We start from the raw sequence: 13,201 nt of genomic DNA, 5'->3' as shown, positions 1-13,201 counted from the left end.
AAGAAAATGCGTAATGTGTAAATGTAGAAAAGATTTTAAGAAAAAAACCTTTCATGGTTTATTTGTTCACATCTGTAATCATATCCTTCAGGAGATATTACCAATGATCACTACAATTTTGAGGACAGCCTAAGCTACAACATGAGACTTTCTAAAAGTTCCAGAAATAAATAAAGGATGATCAAAAGAAAAAATACATAAAGGAGAGGAGGAAGAAGAGAGGACTCTAATATTCAGATACAATGAAGAGCTCAAGAAACATGAGTTAAATGATTATCACATGTAAACTAGAATTCACTGCTGTGAAAAGGAGGGGGCTTGCAAAAACTGACCATAATTAGAGTTCTCCCAAAAACAAACAAACAAACAAACAAACAAACAAACATTAAAAAAAAGAGTAAGTACTCAATTCTTTTAAACCCAAATAGTATACCTGTATCCTTTGGGTTAGTTGTAAGATCTATGAATTCCATACTCCTACTTCTCTTCTAAATGCCCATGATAAGTAAGCATTGAATTTGTCTCTTATAAGGCCTATTCATTAGCCAGATATGGTAAGCAGTATATAGAAATATTTTATTTTTCAAAAATATTATTTTCAATTCTCTAATTGGAATCAAATGGAGAAATTACAAAGACATGATTTCTATCCACAGAATATCATAGTATAGATGAATGCATACATCTTATACAGGTTTTTATTCTTAGATACTTTTGAGATGATTATTTTCGTTTTTAAACTTGATGAGTCAGAGAATCCCCAGAAGGACAAGCTTCCATCATTACTGAGCAGGATTATCTTAACTTTATTTAGGTGGAGAACCTGTCATGTGGGCAGCATAAAGTTGTGGATCCTGGGCACTGGTCTTTTCACTAACAAGTTGGCTTTCTGTGTCCCAAGCAATAACTCTAAAACCCAAAGTTCAGAGAATGATGCTTTTATATAATATTCACAATTACTCATTACTTATATAATAGAAAATGTAATTGTATTTCTTTATGAATTTTCAAATACTAATGCCACCTTGACACTGTATCTTCATAGCTGAAAAAAAACCTACTCCATTCATTTTCTTTTTATCTAACCCTATATAATTGTTAACTTTCATCACTATTTTATAAAATCTGTAAGGTAAACTAATCCATGAAAGAATAACCTTAACCTTAATGTGCTCAGAGGCAGATGAAGATGGGATGATTCCATTCAAATCCAGTGTATTATATACAACAACTCCATGTCCAGAAAGTGTTATTGATATATACATTGTCTTTAAAATATCAGATTAGTTCTGCCTTATTAAGTACTTCTTGCCAGCCATCCTCTGACAACTTTGACTAAATACAACATTAATGCCTTGTAGTCTCACTGAATTTTTCCTATTACTACTCAGTCTTAGAAAGGTATCTTAAAAGTACAGGATTATGGACGACAGATATATGTTTTCAAGAATCTTTAAAGTACTCCAGGTTTGGCAGAACCTTCAGAGTGAGTGACCTCAGTAGCACAGCCTGTTCATGGGTGGTCATACTCCTCTGAGCATGGCATGAACTGATATATTACCATGTTTATCTGCTCATTCTTGTATTACCGAAAATTTAGCCACTCAGGTATGTAGCTTTGGAAAGTTTTGTCATGAGGTAGGAAGCAAGGCATTTCCATATATATTCAGAGACAACTTTTTACTTTTGAAGATTTTTTCCTTCCATAATTTTATAATGCAAAGTACAGACTGTTCAGATATAAATCACAGTTTTGTGTGTTTGTAAAGACAGGGATATATTTTGTGGTTTGTGGTATTGTGCAATGGGAAGAGTTGCCTCAGCAAACCCATACAGAATCATCCCTTCTTCAGAGAGAACAGACATAGGACAGTTCTACTGTAGGATAGAGTTTATTTGGGGGCATAGGAAGGGGAGGTGGGAAGACATAGAATCAGAGAGAGAGAGAGAGAGACAGAGAGAGAGACAGAGACAGAGACAGAGACAGACAGAGACAGACAGAGACAGACACAGAGACACAGAGACAGAAAGAGACAGACAGAGAGACAGAAAGAGACAGACAGAAAGACAGAGTTACAGAGAGATGAGGCCAGCCTTGAACTCGTGGAGATTGGGAAGAGGTAGAGGAGGTCATACAAGAGAGGACAAAAAGTCCAATTTATTGTGAGCCAGGCTAATATCTGTTTGGTGGAGACTAAAAGAAACAATGTTAAGATGCTTAAATTCCCCCATTTTTGTTTAATAAAAATAGGGGAAACTAGAAAGATGCCGTGATGAATCAGCAAAAGATTCAATGTGACCTTTAGCTGATTCTGGCTGACGTTGGAGTGATGTGTCTCTAGGAAACCTAAGAAAATGGTGATAGGGATGTTGGTCAAGTCTTAGGAGATTTGGAGTTTTATTGCTGTCCAGGGTCTGTTGTACCATCTGCAATTAGGAAGGTGAAGACCCAGAAGAGTGCTTGTTTCTATGAGAATAGGCTGGAGCTTCTATGGGTTGCACTCCTGGAGCTGTCCTGAATACAGAGTTTGAGTAAATCCCCGTATTTGGCAAAATGCTGAAACACATGCCCACATGCATGCCCACACATACGTACACAATCACACACATGCACATACACACACACACACACCCACACACACACTCACATATGAGGTAGAAATTAAAGTTAAGTGTGTTTGGGGAAAAATAATTTTACTTAAGTATATATTTGAAACCCTTAGGTTTTGGTGGTTTAGATGAGGAGAGACTCAAATCCAGGAAACGGAAGAGTAATAGATACGAGGCAGAAACTTGAGGCTATTAATTGGCAGATGGAGCCTGTTTGGTCCATGACACATTCAGATTGATGTAAGGTAGCATCTTAAGGTGGTTTTGATTTTCATTTCCCTGATCATTAAAGACTTTTCAGATTACTCTAAGTGCTTCTCAGCCATTCAAGACGCCTCTGCTGTAAATTCTCTGTTACAAACCCCATTTTTTGATTGGGTTGATTGTTTCTTAGTGGTTAGCTTCTTGTGTTCTTTATTTACTTTGGATATTAGCCCTCCATCAGATGTGGATTAGTTTAAATTTTTTCCCAATCTATTGGTTGCTGATTTTCCCTCTTGACTATGTCCTTTGCCTTACATTTTCATGACATGCCATTTATCAATTATTTAATCTTAGAACAGAGCCACTGGTGTTTTGTTTAGGAAATTTCACCCTGTGCCAGTAAGTTCCAGGTTGTTTCCCACTTCCTCTTCTATTACACTCAGTGTAACTGGTTTTAGTGTATATTAGCAAAAAAAAGTACCATATACCCAGGATACAATCCACAAAAATCAAGAAGGTTAACAAGACAAAGGGTCCAAGTTAGGATGACTCAATCCTACTTAAGAGGGAGAAGGAAACAATTATAAGGGACAGAGGGAAGGTCCTGAGTGTGAAAGGAAACGGAAAGAAAAATGGCAACACAATCAGGTATGTGCGGGACCAGATTGAAGTCTTAATGGCCAGAACCAAGTTTGGAAACAGGAAATGTCAAGAAGTAGGAGGTGGGGGGACATTCTAGAACATACCAGAGACCAGGGAAGTGAGAGACTCTCAGGATTCAAAGGAAGCAGCCTTAGATGAGATTTCCTATAGTCAGGGGAGGGTACTTCTAGAGTCCACATTCAGTAAAACACAGGGCAACTAGTTGACCGTTGGGGTTGCCATCCCACTGTCAGAAAAGATGTCCCAGCATTGTCCCTGTCTGAAAGAATTGCAGGGACAAAAATGGATATGAGCCTGAGGAAAAGATGGTCTAGTGACTGGCCCAAATTGCATACAGCTCAAGGGTAGACTCCAAGGTCTGACTCGATTTCTGTAGCTAGGGTATACCATACATAAAAATGAACTTAAAATGACTGCCCTCCAAAAGGCCTAAAAAGCAGCTGAGTGAAATGGAGATATTTATACCCAAGGAATGGACAGAAACTGGTGAACCCCATAGCTTGTTCAGGGAAAAGTTGGAAGATGATAAGGAGGTTGGCGACCCTATTGGAAGACCAGAAGTCTGAACTAACCTGGAACCCTGAGATATCTCAGACACTGTGCCACTAACCAGGAAGCAAAAACCATGCTGATATGAGGCCCACAACAGTTATACAGCAGAGGCCTGCCTGGTCTGGACTCAGTGAGAATAGATACAACTAACTCTCAAGTGACCTGATGCCTAGGGAGAGGGAAGGTTTGATAGTGTGGTAGTGCAGGGACATCCTCCTGAAGAAAGTGGGGTGAATGAGGTATGGGATGACGAACAATCAGAGGCCCTACTGGAAAGGGGATAAAGACTTAAATATTAAATATATAAAGAATTAAAAAAATATTTTCATTGGTCACTGAGTTTGTACCCAGCAGTAAAAGCTTAAGATAGAAGTTGGTACCAGGAACTGGGGTATTGATGTGGTAGAACTGGACATGGTTTTTTGTGGAATAATCTAGATTTGGGGACTTTACATAGACTTCATTCCTGAATATGATTTGAAGTAGCAACTTGTTAGCAACTTGTTCCAAGAGACTTAGTGTAGTAAAATTTTAGAATGTTGCCTTGAATGAATTTTTTGTGACATTCTGGTGAAGAATGTGGCTGATTTTTGCCCATTTCTGAGTAGTCTACTTGAGGCTAAGGTAAACAGATTTATATTAATTGCATTCACAAAGGATGTCTCAAAAAGCCCAGCACATTGCTCTTTAATTAAGTCTTATGAACAGCATTTTGAAGAAATGTATCAAGCTTAGAAAGAAACAAATATGAAATAGATGATTCAAGTTTACAGGGGCACCAGAAAGTGAAATGGACCTAAATGCTATGTTCTAGGAAATAACAGAGTAAGGGATCTAGAGTCAAGATCATACCTAGTTCAGCTTAGATCCAAGGATGGTGGTACACACATTTCATCGCTGAAGCCAAAGCCAAAAGTATCTCTAAATGCAAGGCAAGGCTGGGATAATCAGGTTCTACCTAAAGAAATGCCTGAATACAGGCATTGTGGTATATGCCTTTAATCTCAGCATTATATTAGACAGTGCCATGAAAATCTTGAGTTAAAGGTCAATCTGCAAAGCAAGTTCAAGGAAAGCCAAGCTTACACAGAGAAGGAGATGGGAAAACAGAAAGCTGGGAATAGAGTAAGCGAGGCCATTTTCCAGCCCACCAAAGAGGCAGGACATGGCAGCTTCAGTCATGTGGCTCTGGCTTTAGAGTGAAAAATATGAGGAACTAATGGAACAATTGATGCCGTTTAGCTGGGGATAACACATTAGCAGTGATTAAGAATAGACCAGCATCGCTGAGGTGAAATCTCCTGGGAAGTGTTTTCTGAGGGCACAAAGAAACTGTATTCCAGAGATAGCCAAGGATGTATGTAGTGCTGAAGCTGTACTTGGTAATATGAAAGAGTCACCCGGGTTGTATTGGTTTTGATGTCATTAATGGGTCATGGAGAACAGCTGAACCTTGGCACTCTAAGAGGTCATGAAAGGTCATGGGTGAATGTACAGCCTCAATTGTAGTTGACAGCCCAGGAATGAAGGAATCATAAAAAGAATTTGAGGTGTAGCACCATTAAGAGAGCCTATGAGAGGCTGTTGGTGAAGACTAGTTGCATTAGAAGACACTTGAATATTGGAGATACCAGTACCAAGGGCTGTTCACCAAGAACAGTGGCAGTGGAGTGGATTAATCTGAGTTTGGAGTACTACAGTGTGCAAATATACAGAAAGAAGGCCAGCAGTAGGAGAAGTAGGGAAGAATCTCGAACACATGGGCACTGGAGAAAATCACCTGAACAAAACACCAATGGCTCATGCTCTAAGATCAGGAATCAAAAAAATGAGAGCTCATAAAACTGCAAAGCTTTTGTAAGGCAAAGGACACTGTTGTTAGGAGAAAACAGAAACGAACAAATTGGGAAAATATTTTTATCAAACCTACAACTGATAGAGGCCTTATATCTAAAATATACAAAGACTCATGAAGTTAGACTGCAGGGAGAAAAATAAACCTATTTACAATGGGGATCAAATCTAAACAAAGAATTCATAGCTGAGGAATGCCATATAGCTGAGAAGCACCTAAAGAAATGTACAAGATCTTTAGTCAGAAGGGAAATGTAAATCAAAACGAACTGAGATTCTACCTCACAACAGTCAGAATGGCCAACATCAAAAACTCTGGTGACAGCAGATGCTGACCAGGATGTGCAGAAAGAGGAACACTCTTCCATTGTTGGTGGGAGTGTAGACTGGTACAACCATTCCTGAAATCAGTCTGGAGGTTCCTCAGAAAATTGGACATTGAACTAACTGATGACCCAGCTATACCTCTCTTGGGCACATACCCAAAATATGCTCCAACATATTACAAAGTCACATGTTCTACTATGTTCATAGCAGCCTTATTTATGATAGCCAGAGACTGGAAAGGACATGGATGCCCTTCAACAGAGGAATAGATACAGAAAATGTGGTGCTTCTGCACAATTGAATATGACTCAGCTATCAAAAACAATGACTTTATGAAATTCATAGGCAAATGAATGGAACTGTCAAAGTATCATCGTGAGTGAGGTAACCCAATCACAGAAAAACACATATAGTATGCACTCATTGATAAGTGGTTATTAGCCCAAATGCTCAAATTACCCTAGATGCACAGAACACATGAAACTCAAGAGGATGACCAAAATGTGGATGCTTCACTCCTTCTTTAAAAGTGGAACAGGAATACCCTTGGAAGGGGATAGGGAGGCAAAGGTAAGAACAAAGGCTGAAGGATACCCATTTAGAGCCTGCCCTACATGTGGCCCATACATATACAGCCACCAAACTAGATAAGATGGATGAAGCAAAGAAGTGCAGGCTGACAGGAACCGGATATAGATCTCTCCAGAGAGACACAGCCAGAATATGGTAAATTAATAGGCGAATGCCAGCAGCAAACCACTGAACTAAGAACAGGACCCCTGTTGAAGGAAGCAGAGAAATGACTGAAAAGAGCTGAAGGGGCTTGTGACCCAATTGAACAACAATGCCCACCAACCAGAGCTTCCAGGGTCTAAGCTACTACACGAAGACTATACATGGACTGACCCTGGGCTCCAACTGCATAGGTAGCAATAAATAGCCTACTAAGGGTACCAGAGGATGTGGAAGGCCTTGGTCCTGCCAAGGCTGGACCAACCAGTGAATGGGAGTCTTGGCGGGAGGGTGATAATGGGAGGAGCTTTGGGATGAGAACACCCATATAATATGGAAGGAGGAGTGTTTGGGGGATGTTGGCATGGAAACTGGAAAAGGGAATATTTGAAATGAGAATAAGAAATACCCAATTTAATAAAGATGATAAAAATGGATTGAGAGAAATATTTGCCATGAGCATATACAGCATGCAAATTTAAAAAAAATTGATTTATTAGACGATTCCTTATAAGATATTTATACTACATGCTACATAGGCTCATTTTGTTTATTCATTTATAGTGGTAGAGCCAGTGACTGACTGGAGCTCTAAGGAAGAATGGCTCAAAAAAGAGCAGAGTGGTATGCAATCACCTTGAAAGGAGGAAAAATGAGAAACTCTCAGATATGCAGACAGGTTGATTCATGCTTATAGATAAATGGTTCCAATAAAAATAGAGTTATGTACGAAATATACATATACCATTAATAGAAGGTTCTGCATCCTGAAAGAAATTTGATTGAGAAAGAACTGTATTTTTAAAACATTTAAGTGTTCTGTTGTTAGTGCTGTTCTTGTTTATTCTGTGATTGTTTTCTGTTTCATGGATGTAGTTCTAAAGCTTGGTACATGTTTAGAAAATGGTCTGTGTGTGTGTCAATCCAATAATTCAAGTATTTTTCAGAAAAAAGATCTTCCCTTTTCAAATATATCTCCTCTTCCCAATAAACACCGCTAGTAATTTTTATGAATTATATCATCAAATATGAAGTTTGCCTAAACTAATGAATTTACTCTGATTCTCAGCATCACAAAACCAATTGTCAGACTTCTTGAAAATGTCCTTTAACGGGAATTTGTGATCTTGTTTGGTAGGGAGACTGAGTTCTGAGGCCCGGTCAGGGCAATTCTGGAGACTGGCGAATAGAGGAATGTCCTACTCCTCAAAACATGGGGTAACAAAAATTTTGTATAATGTTCAGTATTTCATCCTAATATTTCTGCCTCAATAATGTGTTATTCTTTTTTTTTCCCTTTAAGCAATTCCCTCCTAGAGCCAAATTTTGTACAGCAGAGTTATAAAAACTATTGACATCTGATGAATAAGTTACCTTCTCTTATCTAAGTAAAATTTTGCATATCTTTGGGCTCTTGCAGTCAATCCTTAACCTGTGGACATAACTGTCTAGACTCTAATATCCTCCGAAGGAGATAGTAACTTTCAAAACATTATCTTATATGTTAAGAACACTGAGATTTATTATTAGTTTATTCTATTGTCATGACAACCTCTCTTTTCCCTATGGGATTTCTCAACATTTAAGAGTACTGAATAGTATTCCAGAGACACAGAGTTCAATTAGCATCACCTATATGTTTCTTTACCATGATCTGTGAGGACACTCACAGGGTAACTGAGGCATTCACCCTAATGCATCTAGAGGACCTGTAGACATGTGCTCATAGACATACTCAAAAATTAATACACAGTAAGAATGAATAAAATAGATCTTTTAAATTTAAATTGGTATAATTTTAAAGAAAATAGAATCTCCTTGAAAAATTCTTTCAAGTAAAACTGATGATGATTTTGGGATATCATTCCATAACTTCAGATGGTGGGAAATACCCCAATTCTATATATCTATGATATTAATATTATGTTTATGTGACAAAAGAATCCATGACTATACATGTCCCCTTGCTATATGGGTCTCTAAATTATTCCCTGAGAAAATTAATCTGCTCTGTATTTGGAAACAGCATTGAGGTTCCCTGAAGAAAATGCCTATGTAATTCAGTGACGAAGGACCTAGGGATGTTCCCTGACAAGCAATTCTTGTTTATATCCTAATGAAAGACTGTAATTCCACTAACCTCATATATACATATGTATATATGAGGTTACCAGGTTTCACTCATGAAGAATATTCTATATAAAAGAAAGGTATTTCTTAATTCTTTTAAAGAGAGGCCCGGATGACATGTATGTGGCTGGGATTTAAGGAAGAAAAATAATGTCGAAAAAGGATAATAAACTAGAACCTTCTGTTTTATTAACATATACTCAATCATGGGCTATTCTAGGTGAGCTATAAAAAATCCTATTTTATTTCTTTTATAGGCATTTTTCATTTACATTTCAAATATTATCCCCTTTCCTGGTTTCCCTTCCAAAAACCTACTATTTCCTCCTGCTTCTAAGAGTGTTCTCCCCTACATACCAGCCACTCTTTCCTCCCTCACTTACCTGACATAAACTAACACTAGAGAATCAAGCTTTTACAAGACCAATAGAATCTCCTCCCATTGATGCCTGACAAGGATGTGTTCTGCTATATATGCTGCTAGAGCCATAGGTCCATCCCTGTGTAATCTTGGGATGGTTCTTTAGTCCCTGAAAAGTCTGGAGTGGTACAGTTTGGTTAATATCATAGTTCTTCTTATTGGGTGGTGAACCCTTCAACTACTTCAGTCCTTTCTCTAATTCTTCCATTGGGACTCCATTCTCACTTCAGTGGTTGCCTGCAAACATCTGCCTCTGTATTTGTCAGGTTTTGGCAGAGAAACTCAGGAGACATCCATATCAGACTCTTGTCTGATTGTACTTCTTGCAAAATAAAATATAGTCTGGTTTAGGTGGCTTTATATGGGAAGGAATTCCAGGTGGGACAATCTGTTCATGGTCTTTGCTTCAGTCTCTGCTCAACATTTTTTCTCCATATTTCATGCTCCAAGCAGGACTGGCACATCAGAAATTTGGTCTTTCTTCTTCTTGAATGTCATGTGGACTCTGAATTATGTCTTGGGTTTTCCAAGCTTTTCAGGTAATATCCTTTTATCAGTGGATATTATCCCTTCTGCCCTGGGAGAATCCAGGTTCCCTTGCTTTTAAAGCTGGAATAGAAAGAATGAAGCCTAGCAGGGCCTGGTAGTTTAGAGAGTAACATGATCTGCATGAGTGTTGGATAAGTGGCCTTATCCAGAGTGAAAAAACTGAAATAACTCTTGTTTATTTGGGGTAAGAAGAGTAAGGTGAATATACCGCATTGGCTGTGCATGAACTGTTTGGAAAGCTTTACTTGAATTCTGAGTGCTTCTACATCCTCATGGTGAGAGAGGAAGTCTGAGGAGTAATTTGGCCACCAGACTAAGTAACTACCGCAGGATGATGGAGGTGGGTGCATAGGTCTATGTGCTCTCATACATGTAGGCCCACAGGAAGATTGAAAACTGTCCTACTCCTGATGATTTTCAGGGTTTGTACAAGTCTTGACTTCACTCTTGTTCCAAACTTGCTCCCTCAGAGCATTCTCTTCTGGACCCCAACACAATTCTCTAACATCTCCATACTAAAGGTAATTAAGACAAAATAATGGGTCCAATAAAATTATTAGTTTCAAATAACAGGTACAAAATTATTTTGCTTAAGAACAATATTTGTTAAATATCGAAGTGAAATAAACTATGCAAAGGAAAAATACTACATTTAAAAAGTGGAAGAATGGGTGTTGGGGATTTAGCTCGGTGGTAGAGAGCTTGCTAGCAAGCGCAAAGCCCTGAGTTCGGTACCCAGCTCCAAAAAAAAAAAAAAAAAAAAAAAAAAAAAGAAAGAAAAAAAGAAAATAATGGGATGAATGATTTTGTTTCTCTATACTTCCAATATTTATAAAATATGAAGAAATGTAAATACAACAGAAACAACATTCAATTTTGATAAGATACTTGATGGCACAGGCAGAGAAATCTGTGGGTTAATAGAACATTTGCTTCACTCAATTGCTATTGTTACTTCTGTAATTCTTACTACAGTCTTTAGTGTTATTCATTCATGTATCAGAATCCTGTTCTATATTGCATACAATTATAATGTCAAGTACAGCATAATTTTGTGCCAACAAAAACATTAGTAATACAATTGTTATCTATGGAAATAATCAACAACACTTGCCAAAGAACATAACAGAAATATTTAAAAGGGAATTTGACACAATGGAGATTTAGTAATACAATGTTAGTGTGTTCTCTGGTAGGATATTTAAATTCCCTAGCAAAGTTTATTGACCGTGTTTGTAGTATCATTCCTGAATTCTCTCCTGTAAAATTGGCTTCCCTTCTTATTAATAATGTGGTCAGTAAAGCACAAAATTCCCTTTGCACAATTGAAATGTTAATGCATTTTACTAAGCCAGTCATTATTGTAGCATGTAAGGATTATGAATGGATAAGAGAACCATTATTTTTTTTCTTAATGGAGACTGAATAGTGTTTTCTAGCATTATGAAAGATAACCACCAGGGAAACTGTGCTGGATAGCACAAGACTGAACTCTCTATGTCCAGCAAAGACAGCTTATTGTGTGTATATATCATGATCTTATATTGAAATCTCCTGGGATAAACTGAGGCTCTTTCCTACTTTCTCTTTTGTTCAATTTTATCTGTTTTTTTTGTTGACAGACACAGCATTAGGAATCAAAAAGTTATTGTCAAAAGACCATTGAGTTCATATGATTTGGCTGTTTATTGCTTTGAATAAAATCTTCCATGAATGTGATTTCTATAATCAGCCAGACTCCACCTTATTAAAATAATTTCTTATTTATGAACATTTGTTCTTTCTCTCAGTAATGTACCCTGTAGACTGCCCCCCTTGTTACATCTGAAAGACATTGGTTCCTTTGTTACATTCTTTCCATTCCCAGTTTCTCTTAGCTTTCCTCCAACACAAAGATCCATGAGAGATGAAGGAAGAGTTTTGATAGAGAATTTGCATTTATGACTGAGTTACCAAATTTCTCTTACTCTATACACATTTTTCAGTTATGTGTCTGCTTTTGTTCCCATCAATAACAGATAGTAGCTTCTGTGATCATGGCTGAGCAATATACTAAAGGGAATAACAGAATATTATTAGGATTCCTTACATTGTTACATTACTTTTGTAGAAAAAAATGGTGTTTGGTATGTGCCTTGATCCACAATCTACTTACATCTCTTTTCTTTGGCATATAAACTTCATCAGGAATGTGTCTCATGGACTGGGCATTGAATCCAGTCAAATAATTTAAATTACTCTCACCACGTTTGTACAACTATTGTACCCATGTACACTGTAGACTGCCCTCCTTGTAAATTGAAGGATTTCAGCTATGTTCATCTTTCCTTTTCTCCTCAGGAAGTATGAATAAATTTTCCAATCCATGAACACTGTCGAGAAGGAGTGAATGCTCCAGTTAGTCATCAACTTTAATTCTTCATGTTCAATGAGATAGGTAAGTGTTGTCTCACCAATATTGCTTTACCATCAGTTTCTGAAAAGCAACCAATGATGTTGGTAGGAATGTAAGTTGTTTCAGAATTTTTGTGTGACCTCAGTCATTAAAACTCAAATAGATGTGACCCATACATGGCACTGGAGTGGCTTCAGTAGTGAGAGATGGCAGTCAAGTTCTACTCTCCCAATTATTTTGTGATGTATTTTAAGAATATTCCATTAACATAGTATATATTAAGGAGCCTCTACTGTAGTACTATTCTATAACGTTCTTCAGAAAGTCCACAGATTCTTATGTCCCTTACCCCACTTTCCTCCACTTCTGCATTTAATATTCCCATTCAACTATCACATTATACCACATTTCTCCAGATTTAATATGTTTTCACTTACTCAGGAAAATCTTCCATCATTTCTAGTTCCTCACTCTACATCTTACCTCTGAGGATTTAAGGATTCTTACATACATTTGTAAGGATTAAAACGTAACAAGCAGTTATAAGTGATCACATATAAATTTTTCTTTTGGGTGCTACGTACCTCACTCAGGATGATTTTTCTCACTCAGTATGATTTTTTCTAGTTCTATCCACTTAAGTAAGAGTTCAATGACTTTATCGGTTCATGAAGTAAGTTACATTTCATTGTGTAAATGTACCATATTTTCATTATTCATTCAATGGTTTATGGACACAGTGTTGAGGATATCTGGGTAAAAAA

The 13,201-nt window shown here is 37.4% G+C and overlaps 1 long non-coding RNA gene across 5 annotated transcripts in view; it reads left to right on the top strand.

The window, feature by feature from the left end:
* The window catches only part of LOC134483425 (uncharacterized), a 602,791-nt gene that overhangs the window by 186,991 nt on the left and 402,599 nt on the right, over positions 1-13,201 (top strand). For all 5 annotated transcript variants that reach the window (XR_010060299.1, XR_010060303.1, XR_010060302.1 and 2 more), the window contains 2 exons: positions 8,081-8,160; positions 12,383-12,479. This is a non-coding gene — a long non-coding RNA (uncharacterized LOC134483425). The remainder of the gene's footprint in view (positions 1-8,080; positions 8,161-12,382; positions 12,480-13,201) is intronic.

The sequence above is a fragment of the Rattus norvegicus genome, chromosome 1 (genome assembly GCF_036323735.1).
Source record: "Rattus norvegicus strain BN/NHsdMcwi chromosome 1, GRCr8, whole genome shotgun sequence".
In the NCBI taxonomy this organism is placed as follows: domain Eukaryota; kingdom Metazoa; phylum Chordata; class Mammalia; order Rodentia; family Muridae; genus Rattus; species Rattus norvegicus.
This window is presented reverse-complemented; position numbering and strand designations above follow the sequence as displayed.